The sequence below is a fragment of the Periplaneta americana genome, chromosome 8 (genome assembly GCF_040183065.1).
Source record: "Periplaneta americana isolate PAMFEO1 chromosome 8, P.americana_PAMFEO1_priV1, whole genome shotgun sequence".
NCBI classification, from domain to species: domain Eukaryota; kingdom Metazoa; phylum Arthropoda; class Insecta; order Blattodea; family Blattidae; genus Periplaneta; species Periplaneta americana.
The window spans coordinates 53,935,036-53,958,983 of NC_091124.1; the positions used below are offsets into that span (position 1 = coordinate 53,935,036).

A 23,948-nucleotide genomic window follows, 5' to 3' on the forward strand; every position below is an offset into this window, starting at 1 on the left:
ACGTACGTGCTCTTCGGTGTGTATACAATGTTTATTAGCAGAGTATTATACATTTTATAATTTCATAATTCTTCATATAACTAAGTTATTTTGTCTATACCACAGGTTCTACTTCATCGTCTGATTGACCTTCTAGAAATTCTTCCTAGCCAGAGACTGTTTCGCGACATTCTTGTTGCGCGTTGAAAGACAGAAAGATTTTCTCCCAACATTCTGCCTTTTCCTTATTGGTGGTATCGTCTGTCTTTTTGTTTTCCACTGTCTTAATATATATTTTCACCATTTCGAGCAACAGATGCTTGTCGCTCTCGCTGAAATGCTTGCTTCTGCTTCTTTTGTGCTCCATAATGATATTTATAACAAATAAACACGACAAAACAACTACTACATTTAAATCGATGTCCACTTTTTATTCATGGCATACCACGTTGCCACACTACGAATTCCTAAGATTCGATATTAAACTTTTAATTACTAATGTTCCGTTAAATGTTCCATCTGCAACTCGCGAATCCGATAACTATAATGGTTCAATAACTAATAAAAGACTAACTTATTTATAGATTTGTTTTCTTGCAATCCACCATTAATAACTTAAGTACATAGGTATTTCTCAAAATAGTGCAGACTTGAATATTGTAACAAAAATTCTTCTTAGGTACAGTAGTGGCAAAAAAACCGGACAGAACCTTGTAGCTGATTTCAGAGCCTTGTTCACTCCAGAGCACGATAGACTGGTAATTAAGACTTTCATGGTTCGAATCCTGCCTGGGAAGGAAACTTTTTTTTTGTTCCTTATTCAAATTAATTCCCAATACTTTTAGACTGCTGGTAAAATTATTGTTCTGGGAATAATAAGTTAATTGAGTAGTAAAATATCGCTGCACTCGAAAAGTATTGGGAATAAATTTGAATAAGGAAAAAAAAAAAAAAAAAGATCTTTTGAAGAGGTGGAAAAATTCAAATACCTGGGAGCAACAGTAACTAGCCTAATATAAATGATACTTGGAAGGAAATTAAACACAGAATAAATATGGGAAATGCCTCTTATTATTCGGTTGAGAAGCTTTTATCATCCAGTCAGCTGTCAAAAAATCTGAAAGTTAGAATTTATAAAACAGTTATATTACCGGTTGTTCTGTATGGTTGTGAAACTTGGACTCTCAATTTGAGAGAGGAACATAGGTCAAGGGTGTTTGAGAATAAGGTGCCTAGGAAAATATTTGGGGCTAAGAGGGAGAATGGAGAAAGTTACACAACACTGAACTGCACGCATTGTATTCTTCACCTGACATATTTAGGAACATTAAATCCAGATGTTCGAGATGGGCAGGACATGTAGCACGTATGGGCGAATCCAGATGCGCATATAGAGTGTTAGTTGGGAGCCCGGAGGGAAAAAGACCTTTGAGGAGGCCGAGACGTAGATGGGAAGATAATATTAAAATTGATTTGAGGGAGGTGGGATATGATGATAGAGACTGGATTAATCTTGTTCAGGATAGGGACCGCTGGCGGGCTTATGTGAGGGCGGCAATGAACCTGCGGGTTCCTTAAAAGCCAGTAAGTAAGTAACTAAGAAACAAAAAAAAGTTTCCTTCCCAGGCAGGATTCGAACCACGAAAGTCTTAGTTACCAGTCTATCGTGGTCTGGAGTGAACAAGGTTCTGAAATCAGCTACGAGAGTCGGTCCGTTTTTTTGCCACTACTGTACATCCAAATGGTTGGAAAAAAAAATTGTACTCTACACACATATCTTGTTTTTTTTTAACTAAAATAGCTTTAGAAGGAATGCTGATGAAGGATATATATATATATATATATATATATATATATATATATATTTAAGCAATCTATTAAAATATCCGTTTATCAATTTATATAACTTGGTTGCATTAACTTCTGTTCAAAATTTCATGACCGTTGTCTTTGTAACTTTGGAGACAATGTAATTAAACATGGAAAATTTAAAGTTTCGATAAATAATACTCTAAATTGGACGGTGAGATAACTACAAGGACCATAGTACGGCTGGATTAGTATAGAAAAACATGAATGACCCTATGGGAAATCGAACCTGGACCTTGCGGACTAGTGAGAAGTAACTAGGAGCGAATAAATTTCAGGAGGATTATTAATAATAAAGAGAAAATTAGATGTTAAATTAATTACAAATCTAGTAATTTGTGTTCAAATATTTTAATTTTATTTTAATGTTTCAATGTTACTATATTTGTCGAAACTTACTTGAAAAATTATAGAGTTTCGTGCCTTAATCACGTCAGAAAAGAAACAAAATATCTGGGTCAACTTTCCTCATAGTTATCCAGATTAATGTTCTCCTATATTTTATTATCTCGGAATGCAATTTGCATGTTAATCCATACTGTTTGGAATTTAATCCTGCTATAACTTTCAAATCAAACAAAATATCTAATCCAAAGTAATATATAAATGAGAGTAAGGAAATTCCATAATACAGTAACGAAAAAGAGGATACATAAATTAGCTGCCACAACTGGATTTCCTTAAGACGGCGCTGGGCCATTTCCCCCCGCAAAGTTGCGGCAGGGAGTGGGGCGAGGAGGGATACTTGTGCTGCTAACTACTAAAGCGCCACAGATTAGACTGTATATCCGGATTTTCTTGTTGCCCCTGAATTCATTTGCATCTGTTTAAATATCAGTGCCGGGGACAAGAACTTGGGAGCCCCGTGATAATAAGACCCTCTATCTTCAACATTTGCAGACGATACATCTTTAGAGCTATGCAGACTTTTTTGTGGGGCTCCCCACTTGATCTGTGAATTGACGAAAGCAAAGGTCAAGGCTTCCAATTGCTGAGAAGTTATATGTAATAATAATACTCCAAATAGGTTTCTGATGGAAGTGTTACCATATTGCAAGAGTTGAGTTACATTTTTGGAGTTTTTCGAGACCTGAGGTCACAAGTTCAAATCGAGTCTACAGCACCAATAATTTTTCTCTCGCCGGCACAATTTTTTTTTAAGTTAAAATCTCAAGAAAATACATCACGTGTGCTCTGGTGTGAGTGTAATATTAGATAAAATAATTCCGCCTTATATTAAACCAGTGGTGGGCAAAATGAACGCAACCCACAAGACAGGATTTAAATGGCAACTACATACTGTGGGAGGGGTTGCACTCTACAGTGAAGTGACGGATTTACAGACAGTTGCGTCACTACACTCCTACCTACCATATGTCATTAGAATAGTCCATTCACGTGATATTTAATTAATCATTTTTCAAAGCAATTTCTTCGAAATTGGGATTTACATCTGTGCATGCTATTTTCAGTTGAGCAAGGAGACGAGCATCGCTTAAGCGGGAACTGTGGCTGGATTTTATAAATTTCATTTTAGAAAACAGTTGTTCGCACTGGTAGGTTGATGAATACATACTGTCATTTCCCATAACTGTGGTCCTGGAACACACAACTATGGTCCGCGATACAACCATTCAAAGAACATTGCAGAAGTAACATATACTGTTCGTAGATAGCTGCAGTGACTTGAATTCAAACTACAGTACAGCAAGAATATAAATAAACGAGGTACTACGTTATGCAGTACAAAATTTGAATAGTTGTATCGTGGACAATAGTTATGTTCCAGGACCATAGTTATGGGAAATGACGATACTCATTATTTTTGAAGCAAACTGTCTAAGCAGTGGATATGTAGTACTGGACATCTTTAAAAAAATTTTAGCCCCCAGTAGACCTTCACATTCTGCTTTCAAGAAGCCATCATTCTGCAATCCAGTACCTCTAACTGCAATTCTGGGATAACATTTTCAATTTAAACATGCAAAGGAGGGGCAAAAATATTGAAATCTTTCTCCATCCTTTGAAAATCACTGAATTTGTGATCTTTGAACTCGTATAACAGGTGATCTATTTTAAGAATGTACATATTTAAGTTCGCATCCTGAATATTTGTAACTAATCCTAAACATGGGAAATGAAAGAACCGCCTTTCTTGTAAGTGTGATATCCTCTCGATTCATATGATTCTTCGAATGACATTGCATCACTAATGGAGCTCCGAAGTACAGCAATCCAGTAGACTATAATCCGCCACGTACACGCGCAGTATTTTCCTGGAGTGGGGGAAGGGGAAGGTAGGAGATAAGTTAGATGCTTCGCTGAGGTTTGACGTCACTGCGGCAATGCCGCAGGAATGCCCACCATTGTATTAAACCCATAGAGAAATTAAGTAGTTGACAAGCACTTGAATATATAACAGAAAATATTACACAAGATAATAATAATAATAATAATAATAATAATAATAATAATAATAATAATAATAATAATAATAATAATAATAATAATAACATTAAGATTACAGCAACAGAAAAGTGATGGTAAAAATTTCGAAAGCAGGAGTTTCCTACGTTGTTAAGTCAACTGTTAGAAGACAGGTGTGAACCTCAAAAGTGATACAACAATGCACTACTTATAAGGCAACTAGACCAGGAAATAATGGGTTAGAATGGCAAGTTTCTTTCCCCCCTTCATTGTATACATCGCTGACTAGCTACCTATATACTAATCAGACATCAGATGTATAATTACCAGACATCGGATTCTAGGGCAAATGCCTATTTTGTTTCTTTAGGAGAAAAGTAAAAATAATTATTAATATTTGTGTTTCATGGAAATTGAAAGGTATTCAAAGAGTTTTATAGTGCCCCAAAATGCCCTAAAACGATTATTAGAGCCTAATTTGTTAATATTCGCCTAAAAATGCCTAACTCACTGTAAAGTTTCGTATTTTACTCTTACTTTTTATAACTTATACATGCATTCACTGAGAAATTTAAGGCATTTAAAAAGTGGACAGTTTGCTTCACACCGGCCATGAAACCATTGATAAAGGAAACAAAATGTCAAAATGTTTTGAATCTCACGACACTCGCAATAGATTTCACCGAATTTAACATGTTTGGAGGCATAAATGCCGACAAAGAACCAACCTTAGTTTTGAAGCAGGCAACAATCACAACATCTGCTGCTACCGATTCAGAGATATACTATACTATAAAAATGACTGTTTTCGGTCTGAAACCGATTAGCTGTACTGCCCTTCAGAGTGTCATAAAATCACAACTTTTGGAGAAAGAGTGTTTTTGAAATATTTATGAAAAAGTCGTAAAACTGCGAATTATTAGGGTAAACCGTTACAAAATATTTAAAAGAATGGCCCTCCTAGTGTTAACACTACCAGGAAATGCAACAATAAGTGGAACTTTGTATTTTTGTCCAATTGAATCTCAATAACAACGGTTCATTTGAATGCTCGTTAACAGTTGCTCTTTCCCTCACCTTATTTGTGTTGAGAAGTTTTGAGCGGTAGGACGTTTTCCTGTGAAGTTTAACGCGATAATGCCGAAAAATATAAGTGCAAAATCTACATTGATCCGGCAATGGCTAACAGAATATTCAGAATTCACTTATGATGGAAAAATAATATTCTGCAAGATTTGTAGCAAACAGGTATGTAACAATAGTTGAAATATATAAATTCTATTAATTTTAATGAGTAGGCCTATAATATTTATACATTGACTGAACTATCCTGAGGTATAATTCTTTTTAAGACCACTACACTTTAACCTTTTAAATTCCGATAGTTAAAGTATTTGCAGGTCATTAAAATTTTGATTGTTCGAACCCACTAACTTTGTGATAGAAATACGGCAATACAACAATTAGGATTTTATTTTAATTCAGTTTACTTTACATTTTTAGATTTCGCAAGAAAAGAAGTGCCACCTAAAGCAGCATATGCAAGGAGCGGCTCATAAGGCTAAAGCTCAGCAGAAAAATCAACTGCAACAAACTTTACTAACACAGCCTACTTCATCCAATCTCAGCAGCAATTTCTATGCTGATTTAACCAGAGCGTTTGTTGCTGCTAACATTCCCTGGAATGCAATTGAAAATCCGGTTTTAAGACAGTTTTTACAAAAATACTGCAAACAAAATATCCCATCTGAGTCGACCCTAAGAAAAAATTACTTAGACAGAATATACAATGAAACTTTAGCTTCCATTCGGGAGGATATAGGTGATTCTTACATATGGGTCTCTGTGGATGAAACCTCAGATCCTATGAATAGGTATATAGCAAATATGGTAGTAGGAAAACTTAGTCCTGATGGACCTTCGATTCCACACCTCGTATGTGTTAAGGAACTTTCGAAAGTGAATAGCCAAGCCATTGCTTATTTTGTAAATAAAGGCCTACAGTCTTTATACTCAGGTAATATAGACGATTCTAAAGTTCTGTTGTTTTGTACTGATGCTGCCTCATACATGGTTGCTGCAGCTCCACTTCTTAAAACATTTTATCCTAACCTCACGCATGTAACCTGTCTAGCACATGGCCTTCACAGGGTTTCTGAAACAATCCGGAATGAATTTCCTCTTGTCAATTCGTTTATTTCTAACACAAAAAAATGTTTTTGTAAAGCCCCATCCAGGATTTCAATATTCAGAGAGAACTTTCCAGATATCCCACTCCCACCTCAGCCGGTTGTTACACGATGGGGAACCTGGATTCAATCAGTGGTGTATTATTCTAAGTATTTTAAAGAAGTGGTCACAGTTATTGATAAATTACCTGAAACTGATAGTGCAGCGTGTGTGAAAGCAGTGAAAGATTGTCTGAATGACTCACGAGTGAAAAACGATATTGCCTACATAACATCAAACTTTTCTTTCATACCTGCAAGCATTGAACAATTAGAACGTGAAAAACAATCTCTTTGTAGCCAAATAGCAATAGTAAAGGAAGCTCAAGTGAACATACATTCTGCTTTGGGCGAAACTGGGAAAAAAGTTAAAAACAAATGGGACAACGTATTAAATAAGAATGTAGGGTTTTCATTGTTGGAAAAAGTATCAAGAGTGATATCGGGGGAAAGTGTAAATGTTCCAGTAAGTATTGATGTTTCTATTGTACCTAATTTAAAATTTGCGCCTCTCACATCAATTTCGGTTGAAAGAAGTTTTTCTGCTTTCAAAGTGATTCTCAGTGACAAAACGCAAAGGTTAACTGTGGAGAATTTAGAAAAAATTCTGGTGGTGTACTGTGCAGATAATTATAATAAAGTCTGAGCATGGAACTGAATTTCAATAACTTAAAATGAGTAATCTTGATATAATAATCATTATTTCATTAGTTTCAATATATTAAATTTGTGCAGCTCTGTTTATAAATATACTATAGTATTCTTTTTTAATGTTTAAACATACTTTTTTGTGCGTATTTTAGTGTATAACTAAAACTTTCAGTGAAAGAAATAAGTATGATACCTTGATGAGCCTAAAATGCCTATTTTCATTAAAATAGAGCCTAATTTTACAAATTTTGAGCTTATTTTAGGCGCCTAAAACTGCAATTTTTAGTGCCTAAAAATCCGATGTCTAATAATTACAAACAATTATTGTTCTTCCTGTAACACATCGATGGCTGAGAACCAGACTGTTCTAAGTCCAACATTTTATACGAAAGAAATCTGTGTTTCATCTTTGTTCCAGTTCTTATCTGCATATATGAATCGAACAAAATTGTAAATATTCCTCTCCATAAGGTTGCTATGAAGCTATTCCAAATTGTTTCATGAAGCTTTGAATGTCGGGAGCGTAAAATAGCTCTACTGAAGAGAAAAAAAAAATAGTAAAATGGACTTGGAACAGTCTGGTTCTGGGCCATCGACATATTGTCAAGTGATGTGTACTGCCTAATACTCGTAGGTGTACATAGTGGCCAGAACCTCAACCAGAGGTATTTTCCTAAGTTAATACGTTAGGAGTCGCTTTGGATGCAGATAAATGGAACGTTGATTAAAAAACTCTATAGGATGATGATGATGATGACGATAACAGTAATGACCATGATAATAAAATAGCAATAATAATAATAATAATAATAATAATAATAATAATAATAATAATAATAATGAGAACAGAAAAGTGAAGGTAAAAAAAATTGTAAAGTATGAGTTTTATATGTTAATACGTTAGGAAAAGGCTGTGGCTGTAGATAGGCTAAATGGAACGTTGATTAGAAAGCTCAATATGATGATGATGATAATGATGATGATGATGATGATGATGATAATGATGATGATGATGATGATATAGCAAACAGAAAAGTCAAGGTAAAAAATAAAATTTGGAAAGCATGGGTTTCATATGTTAATACGTTAAAAATCGCTATGGGACGTTGATTGGAAAGCCCAATATATTATTATTATTATTATTATTATTATTATTATTATTATTATTATTATTATTATTATTATTACTATTATTACTATTTTATTATCTTTATTATTATTATTAAATAAAAATTAGCCTTCCTACGTACAAAAGGCCTGAGAAGTCAGAAATTTTCTATAACAGAAATTCTATATAGGCCTACAATGTTAAAGTTTCTTTGATAACCGAAAAAATTATTCTCGACTGCCTGTCTGCATGTGTATTCGTCTCTCTTCAGATTATCTTCCTATGTTATTTGTCCCGTTTTACTCATAGTTAGTATTTCTGAGTCAACTTATTAGGAAATTATGCATAATGGCTTAAGAATATTTATGTATTGCTTGTAAGAATTATATATATATATATATATATATATATATATATATATCTTTGCGAGTCTACTGTGAACCTGTAACATTTGGAAGCTTATTTTTAAATTTCAGCTTGTACAGCTGTGACTCTTGTCAGAAAATAATCGAGAATTCAAAAATCAATAAATCATTTATAATAAATAATAAATCATTTATAAAACGGTGACTCCTACCGAGCGTTCCCATGTTGTTTGGCGGTATGCAGAGACAAAATCAGTTATTCACGTGTAAAGAAATTTCCATCGTGAGTACAATAAAGACCTGCCGACATTTAAGACTATCAAGGAGTGGCACAGTAAGATTTTTCGCCAACGTCAGAGATTACATAAATGAGTTATTTCCAAATCGCTTAGTAATAGGGCCTGATGATCATATTCTTTGACCTCCTCGTTCTCGCGATATTACCCCATTAGATTTCTTCTTGTGAATGAATGAATGAATGAATGAATGAATTAATGAATATTCATATATATAAGTATAAAAATAATATGTAGGTGATCAACAATTCCGTATACAAACTTCATATTCTCTTACTAACAAAATGTACTGTAATATGTAAATATTAACGTTAAAACTGAGATCATGATCTTTCAGAGAAAAGATCCAATTCGAAGAAATATATTAGAAGAAATAAATTTAATTAAATATGTACACTATAACCTAAATTTTAATGGAGAACAAGATATTCAGTTTATAGGCCTATTTCAAAATTGTAACAGTACACTACGAATAACAAACAGAACTTCCAATCCTATTGAAGTTTAAATGTGAAAGGTGAAAGGTAAATGAAAGTTTTCAGAATCATGAGCAAACAGTACTAATCGATGGTAGCAAAGCGTGATCAATTAGTAAACGATGCATAACGACTCACTTCAGTTCAGATTAAATTTCTCGGAAAAACCGCAGGCTAGACATTGCTATACTGGGAGAGAAATTCAGATATTGTAGTACAACTAAAAATTACACTTGTAACAGATTACATTGATCAGTACAGGAGGAATTGGTTACATCATAATAACAAAATGGACAGGACTAGTGTACATAAAAATTATCCGTTGCACCTTCAGAAGAGAAAGATCGCCTGGAAGACCACCAGATAGCTGGCGGGAGACTGTTAACAGACATCCAGGCTTAAAAGTGCAAAGGAAAATAGTGACGATACGTAAATAAATAAATAAATATGTATCTATACAGTATAAATACAAATTATACAGGGACATCATTTTATTTTTACTAAAATTTTAATATTAACCTGGCTATACCGTTGGATCAACGTCGTTTGTTACCTTTTCCACGACTGGAGTTCGATGATACTGGCGTAATATACAAACAAATCACTTTACTTGGTATAAGAGGGAAGAAAAGTATTACATCCATTTACATAAACTGCGAAATAAGTGTCTTTACTCACGAACTGAGCTGTCCATATGGACGTATTCATTATGCAGTGTATATCAATTATACTGTCTACAGCACATTAGCATACAATATAGAGAATGAAGTTAAATTGAAAAATAATAATAATATGGATATTTAAACACATTTTTTAAAATGGTGGCCGTTTATTTCGATACAGGCATCAGTTCTAATGTGCATATTATCGCACTATAACTATTGTACCTAATCCCAATTAGCAGTTTCGTCCTTCGTACTAGTAACTCATGTTTAAATAATTCTGTACCTACTCTATAAAAGAGTACCTTATATACTGTAAATTCAATCTTCACTTCTGTCCGATCCGAAAAGATAAAATTACTCAGACATACTATCTACTGTCCGTCCAAGTGGTTATGTCGTAGGGTCGTAGAAAGGGAGGAAATCACGTGACAGTTAATTACTTAACGAAGTCCTTTTATTTAAGTTATTCTAAACAGTTGTATAATATTACGCAGACGTCAAATTCCTAACAGAAATTAATGATCTAAGACAGCCCAGCCACTAGCTGGCGAATAAAAGCTGGTGGGGGAAACCGGGATACGACGTAGGCAAATGGACGACAGTACCTGTGCGAAAATGATTCAATATTGAAAGCTCTTTACTGGAAAACGCAAACATATTTTTGGAACGTACTGTTTACTATGACTGTATATGCGGTCTCGGATCTGTGTGGAGGGCGGTTGAACTTCATTAGTAGAAGGGGTGGGAGTGGAGTATATTCAAAAACTCAGGTACAATGAAACTGAAGTAAAAATAAAATGATGTCCCTGCATATTTATATTTTTTGTCAATAGAGGGTGATTCAGGAGAAACAGTAAATATTTAGGGAGTGGCAGCATATACTATTCTGAATAAAAGGGTTCATATAAACATGTGTCCAATTTTCAATGGGTGTGAACATACCGCTATTTTAATGTTACGCATAAGAAGCCTTATAAATGACTATACCGGAACGATAGCTGACTACATACATACGTGTTGCTCTGAGCGCAGAACTATTCATAATGAATTAATGAGTGTAGAGAAACAGGTGTAGTTCGCTTGGATACAAGGAGGGGCATGGTCTTCCAGCATGACGGAGCGCCTGTACATTTTAGTCGACAGGTGACACATTAAATCTCACATTCTCCGAACGATGGATCGGTCGCGGTGGGCACGTGCATATTGGAAAGAAAGTTCCCCACACCTTGCTCCTGTCAATTTTTGTCTATGAGAGTTGATGAAAGGCTAAGTGTACAAAAAGAAAGTAAATACAAGAGATGAATATATCGTTAGCTTCCATTATGAACAGTTCTGGCCTCAAAAAAGGACAAGACGATCTCAGAAGAGCAAAGCTTACTGTTGTTAATAGAGGGGAAATTAACTGTTGAAATACATTGATAGCATGGAAATAAGCAATAGAATCATTAAGTCATTTTACATTTTGTCTTACCTCTTGTAAGGATTATTATGCGTAACATTTTCTACACCCACTGAATATTGAGCACATCTTTATACTAGCTTCTTTATATAATATAGCCCATACCACCATCCTTTAACAGTATATTATGCAACGAGCTTAAATGGTAGTGATTAAGATGCGAGTATTTTTATGAAACGAGCGTAAGCGTTCGACCATAATTAAATGTGTAAGTTTTGAATTTTTACAAATATATTACCTTGTTACTTTACTGATAATGAAACGGCGATCATGAGTGTATTTTCAGCGTATTTCCGACTAGTGCAACAGATGGCAGGCACGGAGCACTTTTGCGTCTACGCACTATTTATTGATATTTTGCAGCGACTTTGATTTGGAGATTTTAACCTTAAAGCAACATTAAAGCATAGGAAATGAGCTCAATTTAATATATTATTATACTATCGCGCCCACCATTTTGAATTACTGCTTTCAAAGCTTGCAGGTTGTTGCGTGTATGATATTACTCAATATCGCATGCACTTAGTTGGAAATAGATAGTAGCAATAACATAATGGATAGCAGTCTGTATGTTATTAAGGTACAATTACGTCACATGTAATTAGCATAGCGTATTATAGTATGGTCGAATAAAAATATTTACAGATTTTCTTGAATCTCTTTTCTTATTTAATTATATATTTTACGCTTTATCGTCATTCAGAAACAGAATATTGTATCCAAGTATTTCATTTCTGGAAGCGTTTGTGCGTCCACACAGCTTGTGTTAGTTTTTTATTAATCTTTTGTCTGCGTATGATAAAATGCACAATGTAATAATTTCCGCTAAAGCCGGCTATTGTTTTCATATATATCACTTTCTCTTTCAAGTTATTTAATTACTTTTGGTACGGTTTAACGAATTCCTACAGAAAAGCATTTTTCTCATATGTGAAAATAAAACACCATTTTCTATCAATGTTATCATATATCTGAATATGTGAGTAATTGATTTGGAGTATATTCATATTGAGTGTGTGTACGAAAAAAAGGTAAATCAATTTATTCCAAAATTCTTTACAATACGAATGCCTACGGTACTTTATTTCCTTCTATCACATCTATTGTTTTACCCACAAATATTACTTTAAGTGTTATTTTTGCAAAGGATTCTTTCATTTTTGGTTTTCCATTCATATACTCTATTTTATGTATCCAAATTCCTATTGTAAATTGAAATAAAATACATAATTTAAAATTACGCAAATAAATTATCATTCCCATATTTCAGAACGGATCAGATAATTTAATTTCTAATGTAAGACTTCTAAGAATCGTTACAGGATAGACTTATGGAGATAGTAAAATAATCTATTGTACCGTGTAAATAATAACATGTTCGTAACATGGACGTAATGGTAGTAGTAGTACCTGTAATAATAGTATACGGTCTTAGAAATAAATTAAAATTTCTCTGCACGGAAATATCCTACGTACTTCGGTACATCACAATAATATGATGTGAGTAAATAATCGCTTATTGATTTAAGAAGGCAATACATTCTATCGGATCCCGGCCACTTAGTCACTCGTAATGAGTGCACATAGTGTGTTTGACATTGTGCCACTGTCACACGTCTGTGACACAATGCATGAGGGTTTTAGATTGTTTTGTTTTAGAATGTTTTATTTTCGCTGGCATAGTTAAGGCCATAAAGCCTTCTCTTCCACTCAACCAGCCTTAATCAATACAATACATATTTAAATTACGAATATTTACACTACACTTAAAAGATTCTCCAGTAATATTCTTCATTTAAGTTTTAATGACTAGTACATGTTTATTTAAATTTAGATAAACCTATAAGATAAAGTAGTAATTTAATTTATCAGCTAATTTAATTCAATCAATTATAATTAATTTGAGATAGCTAGTAAAATGATGAGAATTAATTTAATATAACTTTACTAGAACTATGTTATAGAGAGAAAAAATATAAATCTAAAATATATTTATATAATGAGAATATTAAAGTAATGAAATTTTTGCCATTAGAGGTTTTGTATTCTATTTAGAAAAATTAATAATAAATGGCCACTAAAAGGGAAACTAAGAGGTTTAACTTAAACTGAGAGGATTCAATTCGGTATCGGAACTAGAATCCGGTGTGGCTTAATGGATAAAACGTCAGCACGTAGAGCTGAAAACCCGGGTTCGAGTCCCGGTGCCGGAGAGAATTTTTCTCCGCTCCACTCATCCATCATATGGTAATTCAGAATTCCTGCATGGAAATATATATTTACTTCGGTACATCACAATAATATGCTGTTACTTCACAGATGTGGAATACACTGGGTATGCTTGCATTAATAAAAATCTGGCATAACTTTGTATACACCGATACTCATATTTTATTCATTAATTTATAGTACCATTTTGGCCCAAGGAAAATACTCTTCTTTCATTCATATAATTATAGTATCATTTTATGGTACAAGGAAAATACTGATCTCTTATAATTAAAATTGAAGCTTTTAAAAAAGAAATTTTTAAAATTATCCATGATATATAATTTTAACAATGTATTTTTTTATCTTTTATTTCTGTTGACTATATTCATGTTTTTATTGAATATCACTGGCTTCTGTCGGATTGTGAATTTATATTAAATGTATATTTTTCTTTCTTTTTCTCTTTCTTCTTTATTCTTGCTCTGGTGTTGTACTTATTGGTTTGAATTAAGTTACTGTATTTAGTAAACTGTTTTTGTAAATTTAATGTTATATTATTGACCAAGACCATACCGTTCATGAGCCTGGCTCTTACGATAGTGGCTAGAACCATTTTTGTTTCATAAATGTAATTTGTACTCACTACTTAGCTAGTTAAATAAATAAATAAATAAATAAATAAATAAATAAATAAATAAATAAATAAATAAATAAATAAAGGAATGAATGAATGAATAAATAAATATTAGGCACTGATTTACACTTTTTAGTCCAGGAGAATACTCGTCTTTTACCCACTTATTTACATTAGGTACAATTTTTTGGGTCAGGAACACTACTCGTCTTTTATTCGCTGATTTTTATTTGTTTATTTAGTTTTTCTTACTTTTTAACTATGTTGATGAGCACTCGAGCACGAAAGGCATAAGTGGCTCACTGAAGGATAGCGGAATCATTTGTCAAGGCACGTAATCCGGAGAAGCTTGCACATATTTTCCTAGCATAAATGCTCGCTCAGGGTCTGTCAGACCCAATCTAGATATTAGAAAAATGATGATCTTAAAGTTAATATACAGTCTTTTTTTATTTTTGGTAAATGAGAGCTTAATTATGTTTTTTTAATAGTAACGTAGAACATGTAAACTATTTGCCCTGGGTCTCAGAGACCCAGCGGGAGCTCTGCCGGATTAAATTAATGAATGAAAAATCCTTCCAATGCAAGAATACTATGAATAATTCTAAATTGTTACAGGGCTCGACATACAAGGAATAAAAAAAAAATCAATTTAAAAAAAAAAAACTGAGTTTCCTTATGAATGTTCTACAGTATTTGACGCATGTTTCTAAAGCATAATGAGATATTCCATGTGGACTTTTAATTTAATCGTTGTATTCAAATATGAAGCGACATCTTCAGAAGATTTAATTAAAACCAGGTTGTTGCGTTTTTATTATATTCACACGTATTTACAATTAGTGGCTCGTAAAAATCTTGTTTTACAAGTCCAGTACAAGCAGAAAATGACTGTCGACATCGCATGCCAGACAATTGTGTGCAGTTACCGGCTCTTGTACAATTTAATTAAGCATGAATACCATTATATAATATTGCACTGCACATTTTGTTACAATTATATTGTTACACCAACACAGACGTTCTAATTATTTATGTGGTGTCATTATTGTATTATGTAGCCACGATCCACCATCTGGCCTTTGTTCTAAACCTAATTCCTATATGGTAACAATACAGTTCACGCTCAAATACACACACACATTACAACGAAGGTCTAGTACTGCACCAATCTAACGAAAACTGACGGACACACATTGTGTACAGGATGTATATGTCACATTTTAATAGCTCAAATATTGAACAAGATATTCGATGTTATTTCATTGAATTACAAATATTGTCAGGAAATATGCAGATGGACGGACCATATATATTATAATGAAGTTAGATACGTCGAGACATCAACCCACCACAAAACCAATCATTTATCTGCACATACAACCTACTCGCTATAAAACAAATCAAGCAAATCGAATTATCTAATTCAATCTAACTAATTCAATCAAATTAACAAACCAATCAAAGTCACACCAACAAAGTAAACCAAACCAATTCAAATAAGCGAAGCTGATCTAAACTCAACCAAGCAGCCAATCAAACCAAGTAACCAACGATACCAAACAGCCAAACTAAACAAAAACAAACACTTAACAAATTCAAAACAAACAACAAGCTAAACCAAACTAAAAAACTAGACCAAATTAAAGATTCAAACCAAACTAAAGATTCAAACAAAACTAAGTATCCAAACTAAACTAGAGCTCCAAACCAAACTAGATATCCAAAGCAAACTAGACACCCGAACAAAACTAAATATCCGAACCAAACTAAACGTTCAAACCAAACAACCAACAAACTAAATTGAAAAATTAATCGCCAAACCAAACTAAACTAACCAAACAATCACCAAACAAAAGTAAACAAAAAATGAACGAAAAAACGAACGAATGAACCAACCAAACAAACAACCAGCACGACCAAACCCTAAAGAACGAAATTAAAATGTATCAAATCAAATCAAACCAACCAACCAACTAACTAACAAAACCAAACCAAACAATCAAACCAAGCAACAAAATCAAAACAACCAAACAAAGCAACCAAATCAAACCACCAAACCAAGAAACCAAATTAAACAACCAATCAGACCAAACCAACCACCAACCAAATCAAAAGAAATTAAACCAACCAACGAAACTAAACTAGACCACCATTCAAACTAAACTATTGACCAAACCCAACTACATTAAAAAACAACCAAATCTGAAACCAAAGTAAGCAACAACAAAAATAACAAAGCAAACGAAATAAAAGTCATCCACTAAACCAAGAAAACTAACTAATTAAACAATCAATTAATTAATAAAATAATATAGGTACCAATCAAAAACCAGCTAATAACCAAGAAACCAAGTGCAGTATTATTCTCAATTTGTCCTATCCAATCATCCAACCAAAAAACCCATTCATACATATATCGAAACAATGAAACAAAAGTCCGTGTATTTTGGGTCCCTATTACCACGGCATGACGCGCCCTCAGATTGCAGATAGAGGAGACTGCCTCCAGATATGAAGTTAGATGGGTATATATTGAATAAGCAGCCGCGGACGGCCGATTAAGGGATGATCCTCAAGTTTGGGGGCTGGGAGAAGGACTAACAGCACATCACCATAAAACGGCAGCTTGTTACGAAACCCCAACATAATCCTCGGAATGAGACTGATTCTTTGACACGAACACAGCAAAGGAATAAGGGTTATGAGATTTGGTACTTGGAATGTTACGAGTCTTTATAGAACAGGAGGGATAATATTAGTAGCGAAGAACTAGCTAGATATAGAGTAGACATTGTGGGCGTACAGGAGGTTAGTTTAGATGAAAATGGCATATTGCCAATAGGAATTACTTTTTATATTATGGGAAAAAACAATAATCATCAATTAGGAACAGGATTCTTCAGTCATAAAAGAAAAAATAGCAGAAAAAAGGTCGAATTTATTAGTGACAGGTTATCGCATTTAGTATTTAAGGGTAGATGGTGCGATATCATAGTTATAAATGCCCACGCCCCTACAGAAAACAAAGACGACCATATAGACTAAAGAATACAGTAGCTTCTATGAGGAATAGAAACACACTTTTGATCACTTATCTAGATATTGCATAAACATTTTATTGGGGGATTTCATGCTAAAGTAGGACGGGAGGATATTTTTAAAACGACTTTTGGAAAAGAGTGCCTACACGTAACTAGTAATAATAATGGAGTTAGGTTAGTCAACTTTTCCACATCAGAGAGTTTAATTGTCAAAAGTATAACATTCTCGCATAAATATATACATAAATATAGGCTACTTGGACTTCTCTAGATGGATTGACACACAACCAAATAGATCACATCTTGATAAACAAAGACATACTAGTGCAGTAGTACCTTCCATCTTTCCTTTACTTTCCAAGGAAGCTAATAATGAGGTATTTTATCTCGCCTAATATGAATCACCCTGTGTTAGTTTTGAATCAACGAATCTCGGATACAATGACAAGAATGGTAAATATCCTTTATATCCACGGGAATGATACCATGAGATGTGAAGTGAAAGTACAGCTGTACCCGGTCGATATCCATTTCACCATCTGAACGAAATAAAATTCCCATGTTGTACGTATCAAACATATATGTTTGTTCCCTGCAGCCGATCCTCACATTTTAGTTCAGTGCATGAGGCCCGACATCGGCATAACGGATTGACTGAAAGTAAATTACCCTCTTATCCGACTGCGGCGGAGAGGAGCACTCCGGTGTACGAATGGATTACGATCCAAGATATATCACTGTATCTGACACTTCGCAAATTTCTGCCTTCTCTTTGCCAGGCCATAGGAATACACGTGTACCCTCTAGAAGACCGCGCTTGTGCGTTTCGCTTAGCATGCTAATGTTGAACTTCGTATTATTTCATGCGTCTGTTTTGGAAAGCACCGCGTGAGTTCAAAATGTAAACTTAGGCCTAAGTATCGTAATGGACAAATGAAGTTCAGGTGGTCCCTTTTTGCTCCTAGAGGAGTTATTCTGGAAATTGTATTTTCCATATCTTCCTAGGGGGATCCACATTAATTCATCCTTGATCGAAAGCCTATATGGTAAAGTTGCCTAATTCCGTGACAGGTTTTTTCCATTGAATGTCATGGGATTGAGTATCTTGCTAGGAAGTTCACCGATGTATCAAAAGTAGGTGAAATATGCACTCTTTCAAGAAAGGTGTCTGATGCTATGGTGGAACGGCAAAGTTTTGACTGACATTCAATTTTTAAAAAGTATTACGGGATTAGGAATATCACGGAATAAGGCAACTTTACCCTAGTTTCGATTTTGCACTTTAAGATCCTTATTCAGACCCCTGTGAACACCAAATCAAATTTTTACTTAATATTTGAGGAGAAAAATTCGCGCCGGTGCAGGGGATCGAACCCGGGACCTTGGTTCTACGTACGAAGCTCTCTGACCACTGAGCTACGACGAATTCAATCCACAGCACCGGATCGAACCTTCCTCCTTCGATGTTTCCCTTTGTAGCCTGACTCCAAGTTAGGCATATATATGTTGACGTATATGTCCAATGTCAACTGCCATTATAGGCCTACTAGGAGCGCACTCAGCTGAGTGACTTCTTGGCCGGGAATCTGCAGTTATTAATGCACTGCTAGCTATGAGAATATTATAGATATATTAATTTTTCCTACAGAATTTATCTGCAAAATTGACACTTAATATAATGGCAGTTGACATTGGACATATACATCAACATATAATGCCTAACTTGGAGTCAGGCCACAAAGGGAAACATCGAAGGAGGAAGGTTCGATCCGGTGCTGTGGATTGAATTCGGCGTAGCTCAGTGGTCAGAGCGCTTGGTATGTAGAACCAAGGACCCGGGTTCGATCCCCGGCGCCGGAGCAAATTTTTCTCCTCAAAATATTAAGTGTCAATATTACAGATAAATTCTGTAGGACAAATTAATATATCTATAACAAATCAAATTTGTTATGGACAGAGATATTATATTGAATAGATTTTCACAGAATTCTTTAATTTTTTCTCCCAGAATTCTAACATTTCATTACAATAATTACACAGAGTGCACAATAAGTATGGAATATTGCTAATAACATTGTAATGCGAATATTTCATAGAAGTGTTAAGTTCTGTATTTATTAGATGTATATCGCTTAATATTTTGCATATAATTTAGAAAATTTATATCCTCGTGGATACGGAGTGTGCCCAATACATTTCTCTTAAATGATACATGTTTACTTTTTTTAACTGTTCTCTCAAATCCGTGTGGAGAGATCAATTTATTTGTTTTTATTATTTTGTTATGATTTTAAGCTCATGAAAATACATATTATGTGAGGTGAGTTTTACTGATTATGTAACAACTATTTTTAAGAAAAGTTTTTTTTTAATTAAAATGTTATGTATTTCTGACTGCTCTTAGCCTTAGAACAAATGTTCGCAGTGAGCACAATTTACTATCAGACAGACAGTAGCATGTTAAGGACATTTTCTTCATTCAGAGTAGATAAAACAAATTCAAAATTAATGATGTTGTGTATAGTGATCGAAAATCCACTGTCTGGCTATTACATTCTTGAAAATCGGATGGCTACAAACCAATAATGTCTAAGAACATTTTCGAAGAGAGAAGTTGAAAGATTCATAAAGGATGCAAATGATGAAAGGTACTTTATTCATGAAGTAGTGCTGATTGTTGGTGTATCTGGATCCTGCAGGAGGGTGAAAGTAACTCGTTTGCGTGTGGATGACATTGATTTTTTTTCATTAAAATTACTATCTCTATACAAAAACAAATGTGCCAGGATTATTTATAATAACGGAGGGAAATTTGGAGGAAGCGACATTTCTCTATATCTTTTGAAAATATACAAACCAATGGTGTTCCAACATTGATCATTGTAGCTTTTTATTAGGCCTATGTATAAAATTATAATATTGTTGTGCACAACCTGTAGCATAAATACGATTAGTAGTGTAAAGAAATATCCTAATGTAAACACAAGAACGTTGGTGTAATAACCGTGATTGGCTCCCAGTCGAAACACTCACATGACCAGAAAAATATATTTCCGTATTTGGCAACCATAATCTTGTATTATCTGAAAATAAAAAATTGAATTCTAGTTGTTAAATACGATGAAACATATAACTTCACTTATATGTAAAACGCTATGTAAAAGAAAAGCTACTTTTATATTTTGTTATTTTAGGGTTGCAATATTTTGAAAAGGAAAAAAGAGGACACTTTATCGACATCTCCTTCCGAACAGATCGCTATTATAGATCACGTACAATACTGATATATATATATATATATATATATAGTATGTAGGCAATTGAAGCTGAGAAATACTGCTAGTAATAACTTTCTTTATCTTAAATACCGGTAACAAAATAATAATACAAACAAGTGAATTGGTTATAATTTAATCTTTATAAACATGAGTCTATTTTTCCACAAAAAAAATTCTACACGATATCCGAATCTGGGAATGTCGTCTTCAGTAGGCCAGATGTGCACGCCATCACGTTGTGACTATTGCGGTGTTTAACAGTGTAGGAAGCGGAAATTCCTTCTGCTGCGCTTACTTCATCTTCCAATTTGATACCAGGTTTTACAAATAAGTCGGTTAATTTTGTAGAACAAATTTTTCCTCGAACTGCTCTTTCGTGTTTTTCGCAATCCAGATGTGCTTGCAAATCAAGACCTTCTTTATTCGACACCGAAGCAAATGTACCGACTTTACATACCATTCATTCACCCTCGAAATCATCTCTACCTCTTCGAAAACAAGAACACTTCTTATGTTACTCGGCAGAAAATTTACACTTTTTTCTTGACATTTCTTCTCGTACAAACTACAATCATGCACAGCACAACAAAAGACTAAAGGGTTACGTAACTGTAACGATAGTAACGTCGTATTTTAAATTTAACCCAAAAACCCGGACAATTAGAAAAAATTTAGAAACCCGCCCGGACTAAAAATTTAACCCTAAAAAAGAGGACATGTCCGGGAAAACGCGAACGTATGGCAACCCTAGTTATTTACTATTAAAGCGGATGAATATCAAGAGTAATACCGAGATAATCTGTTCTCGTAACAAGCTGGTGTTACTTTAGCTCATAGTTGTTCACGTAAGCACGTGATACTGTAGTATGGCTTCTGCATCCTGGAAGGAATAACTCCTTTGTGCGGCAGCGATTTACCTTACACGTAAGTTTAAAATATGCACTAAAAGTTTCCTAAGCAAACTAATGCATAGTAGTGAGGTTAGATCTCCTTCAAGAGTAACGGAAAATGTTACAACAGTGGGCGGGGTTATGTACTGATAATCTATGGCGCCAAGCTGCGGCCAATGAAGCCTCATTTAAGTCACGTGCTATTGTTTACATTAGAATTTTTCTTACTGCGAAAAGATTATAGTTAGAATACAGGTTACTGCTTTCGTCAGTGCTCTGCTACCTTTCTGGATAATGTGGGAGCTAACGTATCAACACTCAAGGGACGTGCAAGTTGGCGTTCAACTTCTGTTGCTTAAGGATACATAAAGAATGTCACCGTAAACAAGATGCAAAAAGATACCAGTGAGAAGAGAAAACATATCTGAGAAATTAAAAGCTCTCTACAGGCAACAATGGATTGTAAGAATTTTCTTCAGCTTCAGGTCAATTTGAAGTCCACCAAGAGAAACGTAAATTTTATGTTTCTTCTCCACAAGTTCAATTTTCTAATTTCAATAATTATTATTTTATTGTAAATATAAATAAAATATTAATAACTAAATAGTTAGTTTGTTAAATATTCCCAATTTTAACGCGTGTGCTTAAAAGCGATACTTTGAAGTACATGTGCGTGGAAGAATGTCATTAAGAAGCTAAAATGAGAATCAAAAAGTCACTATTTTAGTAAGGCTGTCTTAAAACAGTCGTTATTCGTCTGACAGTAGTTCTGATTACATTTCGTGTTCAGTTTAGGCCATCTTCAGAATCTTTGTCCTAAGAAGATGTACGTGAAAGATAAATTGACTGTTGGGATGGTGCGGGATTCCTATTAGTGCCATGGTAATCTTGAGAGTGGAATGAACTTGTGCTGCTCCGATTAACTCTTACGCATGTTCTGGCCATAGTTCAGCAGAAACCGCTTTAGATAATTACCGAATTCTCCCACAATATTACTTAACTAGGGCATGTAGGACAAGCAATTTAGGGAAGTAATTACTGCTAATTCTCTCGGCATAATAGCGTCAAACTTTGGGTAATGTAATCGACTGTCAAATGAATTATCTTACGAAAATTTTATTATTGTCGTTTACCGAGTTTTCTTAGAAGCTCTGTTTTAATTTTATATGATTTGGTGATCATCGCTGATGTTCTGCAGGTACTCATACAGGCCTACGGCTCGATTACAAGTGGAGAATCTGACAAGACCAGACGCACTTAAACCTTGAACACGGTCCAATGCGAGATGCTGTGATTAGAATAAGAAGGAATACGGGCTCAGCCAACAATACACAGCCAGCAAAATCCAACATTGCTGTAACGCAGATACAACAAAAAAATATAGAGAGAGAGAGACGGAAGATCAGTCACACAGGCGAATGACAGAATAAATACTGTATACTCACGCACAATCATCACTAACGCAATTTGTCTTACACGAATTAAATTAATTAATACAGTATTAACTAATACTCGTATTACAACCAGAATTTCTGCACATGAAGCTCTCTTTATGTAGTGAATTCATAAGATAAAGCTCTCAATCTTCTTCTCTCCTTTGTATCTTCCTCTTCATCTCCTCCTCCTCCTCCTCCTCCTCCTCCTCCTCCTTCTTCTTCTTCTTCTTCTTCTTCTTCTTCACATGTATGTGAGTTGCCGGAAATTTATGACAATACACTATTCTTTATTGCTTCGTCTCTTGAGATTTCTTTAAGATAATCCATTAAATCGAGACGTTTGAGATGGGCAGGGCATGTAACACGTATGGGCGAATCCAAAAATGCATATAGAGTGTTAGCTGGAAGGCCGGAGAGAAAAATACCTTTGGGGAGGCCGAGACGTAGATGGGAGTATAATATTACAATAGATTTGAGGGAGGTGGGACATGATGATAGAGACTGGATTAATCTTGCACAGGATAGGGACCGATGACGGCTTATGTGAGGGCGGCAATGAACTTTGGGTTCCTTAAAAGCCATAAGTAAGTGAGTAAGTAATGTACTCTTGTAGTCTTTCCACATGCGTGATACTAAGTACCCAAATCCCTTGTAAAAACTACAGTGAATTCGTTTTGTTTTTGTTTATTTTACGACGCTTTATCAACTGTTATAGTTATAGTTTGAGAGAAATGAAGGAGATAAAGCCACCGAAATGAGTTCAGGATCCAGCGCCGAAAGTTTCTCAGCATTTGCTCTTAAGGGGCCAATCAACTTAAAAATTGGAGAAAAAGTGTCATTTTGTGTATCAGTTTTACAATATTATCTTTTTGAAGCTATTTACGATTTTTTATTTATTAAAAAAATTAAAATTTAATTTCATAGAAATAAAA

General features: G+C 34.3%; 1 protein-coding gene and 1 non-coding gene across 2 annotated transcripts in view; one reads left to right on the plus strand and one right to left on the minus strand.

Moving 5' to 3' along the window:
* The window catches only part of LOC138704728 (uncharacterized), a 1,357,586-nt gene that overhangs the window by 496,438 nt on the left and 837,200 nt on the right, over positions 1 to 23,948 (minus strand). The gene's annotated exons all lie outside the window — the stretch shown is intronic.
* On the plus strand, positions 19,200 to 19,272 carry TRNAY-GUA (transfer RNA tyrosine (anticodon GUA)). The gene has a single exon. It is a non-coding gene; the product is annotated as a tRNA-Tyr (tRNA).